Below are 7,351 nucleotides of genomic sequence, written 5' to 3'. Positions count from 1 at the left end.
ACAGCGTTGATGTGATCTAGCTCCGCTCTAAGAGAGTTGACGCTGAACTCTTCACATGTTGTACTTGATTTCCATAACCAGATGTCGTTACCAGGCCCTAAAACGGCGGTATGGAGAAGATTAATGCAGGTAGACCAGACCATGAAGTGTTCTGGTTGAGAAAGGTTAATTCTGCTGCCCCAAAACCATTCAAATTTACAGTACTGCCATTACTTTAGCTTTTGTCAAATTACTATTTTACCTCAGTCAAAAAATACAACTTTCACTCAGTTAAAAATTACAAGATTGCCATTGTTTTAGTTTTTTTATTATCAAAACTATAAAAGTGTTTTGTTTTAATTTGTTGACTTGATGTAATTGTTTTCCGTGTCAATGAGCTGACTAACACTCGCTCATTATTCGGTAATCGCCCCGCAATACGGGCGGGGCACCAACTAATTATTCTATATATACAATTCACGTAGATCTTAAGAACACTTCCGGTCTCCCGGTTTAATTAACCTGCATCTGCCAGTCGCTCTCTTTTATGTTCTTGGCAATTGTGTTTTAGAGACAAGTGAGAGGCTAGAGAATGAGAGAGCAACAGAAAGTCTTCGTCGCCATCGTCATCAACGGAACTATTCGTCGATCCAAGGGTGCCTATGGCATTCATCGGAATCCCGGTTGTGGCAAAGCATATGGATTTTGGGGCATGACGTTCGTCTGAACCCTAGATCGTCGCATGCCTTCTACTTTTTGGGGGTTTTTCACTGTGGCCACTCAATAATGGTTAGGGTTTCCTACCCAAGCCCATCATCCTTTTACATTTTCAGATTTGCTCAATCAGGCGGCGTTGGTGGTACTACTATTGCGGCAGAAACTAGGGTTTATGTAGTTGACGGCGGTGATGGTGGTTGCCGGCATCAAAGCAGGTCAACCCAACCTGTTTCACAGGTACTAAAAGGTTTCCCCCTTTTGACCCGCTATCTGTTCTGAAATGCAGGAGCTGATGTGGTCAAAATGTTGATTCCTGCCAATTTTTTATCATTACAACAACATCAGGAATTCATCCTAGATGTGGGAGGTTCTTGTGTTAAAAGGGAGGTTCTCTATGCTATTTTTTTTGCACAACTTGGAACCTTTGGATGCATAGAAACGAGAAGGTGTTCAGATCACCCTCTTCAGTGGTCAAGGTGATCGAAGGTTTAAATGAGACATCATTTTGGTCAATATCTATGAGGTCTAAGCTTAGAGGCATTCTGTATGAAAATTGGTGTAGGTTTGTAATTGGGGGGATATGCAACTGTATGGGTATCTGTTTTTTAGGGTGTTTTGGTTGTTTGCATTTGTGTTTGTGGTCCCAGTTGTTAACCTGCTTACTAATGGGGTTATAATTTTTGTGATTAATACAATTCTCTGTTGGTTGGTAAAAAATATAACTTTGAAACTTTTGGCCCCAATTTTCTAAAGAAAAATATACAATATAAGTTACTTTGAAACCTCGCTTTTCTTGATTTAGTCGTCGTTTGCTTGCTACTTAGCACCGTTCTACCCCACAAAAAAGGAAAAAATGCTTGTAGCTAGGTTTAACTCCCCCCCCCCCGGGCAACGCGGGGGTTTACTCGATCCTTAGGAACAGTACACCAATTGACCAAGTTTTCAAACATATTTACGGTTCTGCCATTGTTTCTTTTTGTTCAATGAAGGGAATCTGCCCCTGTTGCAGCAGCGACGAGCGTCGTTGATACCAAAGGTTAATTGTGATTATGGACTCAAAACGAGGCAAACCATGAAGGTGGTAGCGCCTAGGGTTCCAGCAGAACTCCGGCGATCCGGCGAGCCTGACATGTTGTGCATGTCCCGTTTTGGTGTAGATCCGCAAACACCAAGGTACGACCTATTGCTTCACCGTTAGCGATTGGGAGATCGGAAGGTATTCAGGCAATTGTGGAGGCCAACCAGAGCTGCTGAAATTGACACCATCGGACAGCTTTACCGTTGGCGTTCGTTTCTTTGTTTGTTGAGAATGTCCGCTGGATCTAATCTTGGCAGAAAAAAGGCTCTTTGCTTCATTAGGTAGTAGATCAGAAAAGCTCTAATCTTTTTGTGCAGCCTATTTTCTATTGTGCTATAGGCGACGACACCGATAACTGTAGGTCCCTTTTCGCGGAGGATTACGAACCTAAACCTTGTTATACAAACCTACTAGCGAGTGCGGAATCCAAGCTAGCAAGCAAACCGAGTTAGTAGCAAGTAGAGAAACAAACACACAAGTTCACCGATTAACACAACTTGTATTAATGCAATGAGGGTTCGGTTACAAGCTCAATGTTTACAGAAATGTTCTATAAACTCTCTAAGTGTGTGAGTGTTTCGGACAGGATGCTCTCAACTCTCTATCTCTCGGTGTGACTATCTGTGTGCATCTATCTTCTGTCCTCAACACTGCATGGGTATATATACCCATATACAGCAGGTCTTCTCGAAGGATTCGATAGATGGTCCGAAGGATCATCTTTCGGATACAATGCTTTCGAAGGATAAGCAGGGACCTCGAAAGATCATCTTTCGAGGTCTAATCATTCGAAGCATATCTTTCGAGCACCTCGAAGGATCCACATTATCCTTCGAGGTTATCCTTCGATTCAGACAGATATCTTTCAACTTATTGACCAAGTCAAACTAGGAGGATAGATGACTTGGTCAACTTACAGACTACCAAGGACATCGTTTACATACAGACCGAATACAGACAAAGTACAGACACAAGTGCACCAACAAACTCCCCCTTGGCTGTAGCTTTGTCTTTATCTTCTATGGTTGTAGACTCGTCTTGAACTTCGACGGTCTTTGGTCTTCGAGTTATCAAAACTCTGATGTCCTTTCAAGTCTTCAATGTCGGAGGATCTTCAAAGTCTTCACGTCTTGAAAGCAGAGAGTGTATCAACAAACTACCCGTATCATGTAGGAAGTGTGTTGACAAACTCCCCCTTAACATAAGCTCCCCCTTGAGTTATGCTCGTGAAAAGACTTTATCTTTATGAAGTGAGATCCCTGTGGTGTTGATGATGGCCAACGACAACTCGATCATTTTCATCACTTGAGCGCCTTCTCGTTGTGTCTTCATTCCAGAGCTTGTCATCGACTATGTTCTCCCAGCCTTTAGAATCTGCACATGCAAGAAATCTAAACGCATAATGAGAACAACTGCTTGGAATATAGTTAACATACACACATGACACACGAATGACCATGTCATAATCAAACACCGTCCGACAGTTTGAAAGTTTAAATTTGTCAATTTTAGTTTTTAACTTTCAAACATGCAAATTTTTTGACCGTTTATGAAGATTTAGTCAATTCGGTTTTCAGTCAGGTTTCAGGTAACGAAGACTAGAGCTCCAACATCGTACGATCGAAAATAAAGCAGAAATAAAATCTTTTTGGCTTTTATAAAGTTTATATTAAAACACAGATTTTAGGTGTGTTTTTGAAATTAAAAGACAACAATTTAAAATCCTTTGAGTGTTATCAAACGACATCACCGCTAATGTCGTGCTGATATGCACCAAACGACGAAACTGTTTAAAAAGAAAACAATAAAAATTAAGCAGTAAATAAATAAATATATACAAACATTCTTTTTGCGAGTTTCGAGGGTAAGAGAATCATATCAGTGTATGGTCATGCCAAAACACTCTTGTTGTTCAGTTAGTTAACATTAAGATAAGCATCCTATAACAATTATCGGTATTGTTGTCCACTTAAGCTCAACTTATCAGATGTAATCATGGCGAGGGGATACGTTAAGGTATGATTTATACTTACCGACCGGTGTTCATCCACATCACGACACATTCCCGTATCAAGGTATGCACGAGAGTTCATCTTACCGGTGAGTATACCGATTATCATCTGTTTGACCGTATAAATTGTGAGATACTCACTTATTTTGTTTTGAAAACAAGCCCTATGTGATAGAATCACTTATTGATGAGGAACTTGATTTTCATATGCATGAGGGCACAAGTGCAAGTCCGTGAACAGGTCAGTACTTCCGTACAGCAGAGAGACGAACTTGACACCCGGATAAATGTGATATTTTATCACTTATTTGATTTGGACATGTGATTGTTTATCACTTATTGAGGTCGAATGCAGTATGCAATATGTACACGTATGTATAGTATCATGGAAGATCTAGACTTGCGTCCCCGTTATTTTTCGGTAAAAGATACAACCATGATACCCAGATGATAAGCAGCATAAAGACCGAATATCTCAGAACCTCGGCAATCTATCAAACGAAATTTCGGTACTAAGACCATATGCGAATGAGTGGTTCCCACCTGGTCTTCAGTCGATTAAGATTTATATCACCCTGCACACTTTAAAATGATTGTGAGCCTACCGATACATCTTATATAGAGCTGCTTATCGTTTTTCATTTAAGGTTTAAAGAGGTTTGGATAGACCACTGATGTACTATCATTTTCTCTTTTGCTCGCCAGGAAACTCATTTTTGTTTTTCTATTGTTTTTGTGTTTTTGAAATTTTTCGATGTTTTTGGATTTTCTGATTTTTGGATATACTCCCCCTAAAATCAATAAACTAAGATAAATTTAAAACACAAAGGTATTTACAAAAATGATTTTCCGATGTTGGTTTACTCTAGCTTGACCTTTATGCCGTTTACCAAAATTAAGTTTTATCAGAAAAGGTTTAACAAATTTTGGAAAAGTGAGTTGGCATGTCGGTAAGCGGTGCGGACCATGACAACATTGATGAGTTTCACATTGAAACAATCACGTGTGAGGTGATATCCAAGATCAACGTGTCAGGTCAAAGAGTGCTGTTCGAGATAATAATAATTCACAAAGTAGCTTAAATATCGACAAGTATAGGAGAGATTAAGAATTTAAAGGCGTATCCTGCAACTGTTCCGTGCATTGCAAGGAATCTAAGCACTCTCCCAACTGGATATCCACCCGGTGTGGACTTCAAAGTCGAATTTGCAACTACTGAAAAGTCTCTTGACAGCAACAAAATCATAAACCTCCGGGTCCGGCTGGTCTTCCACATTGTACCAGCGAAGGTCTTTGACTTTCTCTTTCAGAAATGGTGTGCGGATGTTAAATCCACGCCAAGGCATCGACACACATTTCACTTCATTCGTTCCTGTGGACCCGATCAAAAACCAGAATGACCAAATTTTTGGCACGTTCTTCATTTGGTCGAATTTTGCAACTTCATTCAGCCACATTTTCTTTTTCTTTCCTCTCTCTCCATCAAAGGCAACAATTTCTTCTGTCGCCTATCTTGTGCAAGGACATTCCACTATCAACAATCCTAAGACTATCAATAGTTCCTCCTGGAACTTCCTGCACACTCACTCAGAGATTAGTTGGAGAGTGGGACCCAAGCCATTGTGGTCTTGGGTCTTCCATTTTCATCAATGACAATAACTTCTTGTCTTTGATGGTTTGTAAATTGTGATGGTCCCCCTGATTCAGTAACCGATTTAGGTTTCCATGTCTGTTTTGTTTTATCAGTGTCATTCTTTAAAATTTTAACTTCATTACAGTTTGAAGTTTTTGAATTTGTTGATTTTACAGAAACAGATTGTTTTTGAACCACATCGGTTTTAATTGCCTTTTCAATCCTTTTGACCTGTTGGCGTTTCTGCTTCTTCTCCCTTTCTTTTACAAGTCGGGGATCTTGTTTTGTGGAAACAGATGGCTTACGGTCAGTCTTGTCACGGGGATCATCAACCTTCCCTTTTTGCTTATGAAGATAAGGGCAATTCCGAATTATATGCCCAATAGTTCCACACTCAAAACATGATCTTCGTTCAACATACCTCGAAGAATCATGTGTTCTCTTAGCCGATGATGTTGAACTTTGTGAACCCGAGGTACTAGGCTGTGAACTGTTTTGTTCATTTCTTTTCAAAACAGTAGCTCTCTTGACAAAATCTAAGTTAGATTTATTTTCAAACGTTTCAATTTTGTCCGTTCCCGTCGATTTCACAAAGTTAACATTTTTCTTCTTCTTTTGATTCGGCTTCTTCTGGACTTGAGCCGGTGCCTTTCCTTTGGGCTTGGTGTGATTTTGCTGTTTTGGCATTGCTGGTAATTTCTTGTTGCCAAATTGTTTTCGAACTTCAGCCTTTGGGATTGGAGGACATTGTGTAACTGTAACATGTGGTCCTTTCTTCCCCAAAAACTTACTTGTCGAATTTTCAAAGACTTTATCGATTAAGGATTGATTAACGTTCTTAATAGGAAAATCTTTGTCTGAGTAAATTTTATCATCACCAACCAAAGTGTACAGCAAGGTCACACTCTCCGACTCCTTCTCAGACGAGGACTCAGTTGCAACAGTCTTAGCGGGTGTAGCAGGGGGATCACATAGAATGTGATTCTCAAGAGGTATGTCCTCATTTTTGACTACCGCATCAGACTTTGCTGGAGCAGCATTATCAGATTCATCATCTGAAGAATCAGCATCCTCAACCACAACTGGAGGATCCTGTTTCTGTTCAACAGTTACAGATGTATCTGCTGACACATCCGAATCTGAGGATACTTCTTTCTGGTATCCGAGTCCTGCTGCAAACTCCTTCACATCAAGAGGAACAGATGGTTCGAAAAACACTCTATCCTCCTCATCAGGCATGGCATCATAATTGTGTCTGACTGGTGGTGGACATTTTTTGTAACCTATGCATGTGACATCCCGTTTTTCTTTCTGAACGTCAATGATGTGATCCAACACATAGCTAGAGCTTAAATAGCTGTCTAGCTTAAGCTGGATCGCATCACTTTCTGTTTTGACACAAGCCATTTCCTTTTGCATCATCTCAAGGCGAGATATGTACAAATTAATGTCCGTTTGTTTTCTGGAAACCATTTTAGTCAATTCAGTTTTATCTTTCTTTAATGTCTCAATCATTGACTTAAATTCCTTTTCATGGTTTTCATAAAACATATTGGCTTCTGTGCATTTTGAAAGATCCACAGTCAACTTCTGATTGTGGATGAATGTCACATCATATTTTTCTTGCAAAGCCTCGTGTTTGCTTTGCAATGCACACCACTCATCATTCAAGGAACCATGTTTGTCTTGCAAGTCAAACAAACTAGCTTGTAAAGCATCATGTTTGGCTTGCAACTCAGACATGCTTGCCTCAAACTCAGCACATTTAGCCTGCAAGCTATCACAGTTATCACAGTTTACAGCAATGGGTTCATCGACACATACCTGACTTGAAGAACTGTCGACATTAGCCATAAAGGCTGAATGGAGAGAAGACGAAGTACAAGCAGCTTGATCCATCAGAACAGATCTTCTTTGAGTTTCTGCTGCAGCT

At 40.1% G+C, this 7,351-nt stretch overlaps 1 long non-coding RNA gene across 1 annotated transcript; it reads left to right on the top strand.

Moving 5' to 3' along the window:
• The first annotated feature begins 471 nt into the window (after window positions 1-471).
• On the top strand, window positions 472-1,413 carry LOC110877296. The gene is made up of 2 exons (XR_002556930.2): window positions 472-911; window positions 983-1,413. It is a non-coding gene; the product is annotated as an uncharacterized LOC110877296 (long non-coding RNA).
• Window positions 1,414-7,351: the final 5,938 nt, after the last annotated feature.

This window comes from Helianthus annuus, chromosome 9 (genome assembly GCF_002127325.2).
Source record: "Helianthus annuus cultivar XRQ/B chromosome 9, HanXRQr2.0-SUNRISE, whole genome shotgun sequence".
Taxonomy (NCBI): domain Eukaryota; kingdom Viridiplantae; phylum Streptophyta; class Magnoliopsida; order Asterales; family Asteraceae; genus Helianthus; species Helianthus annuus.
Note: the sequence above shows the minus strand (reverse complement) of the source record. Positions and strands in the feature narration are given on the sequence as shown.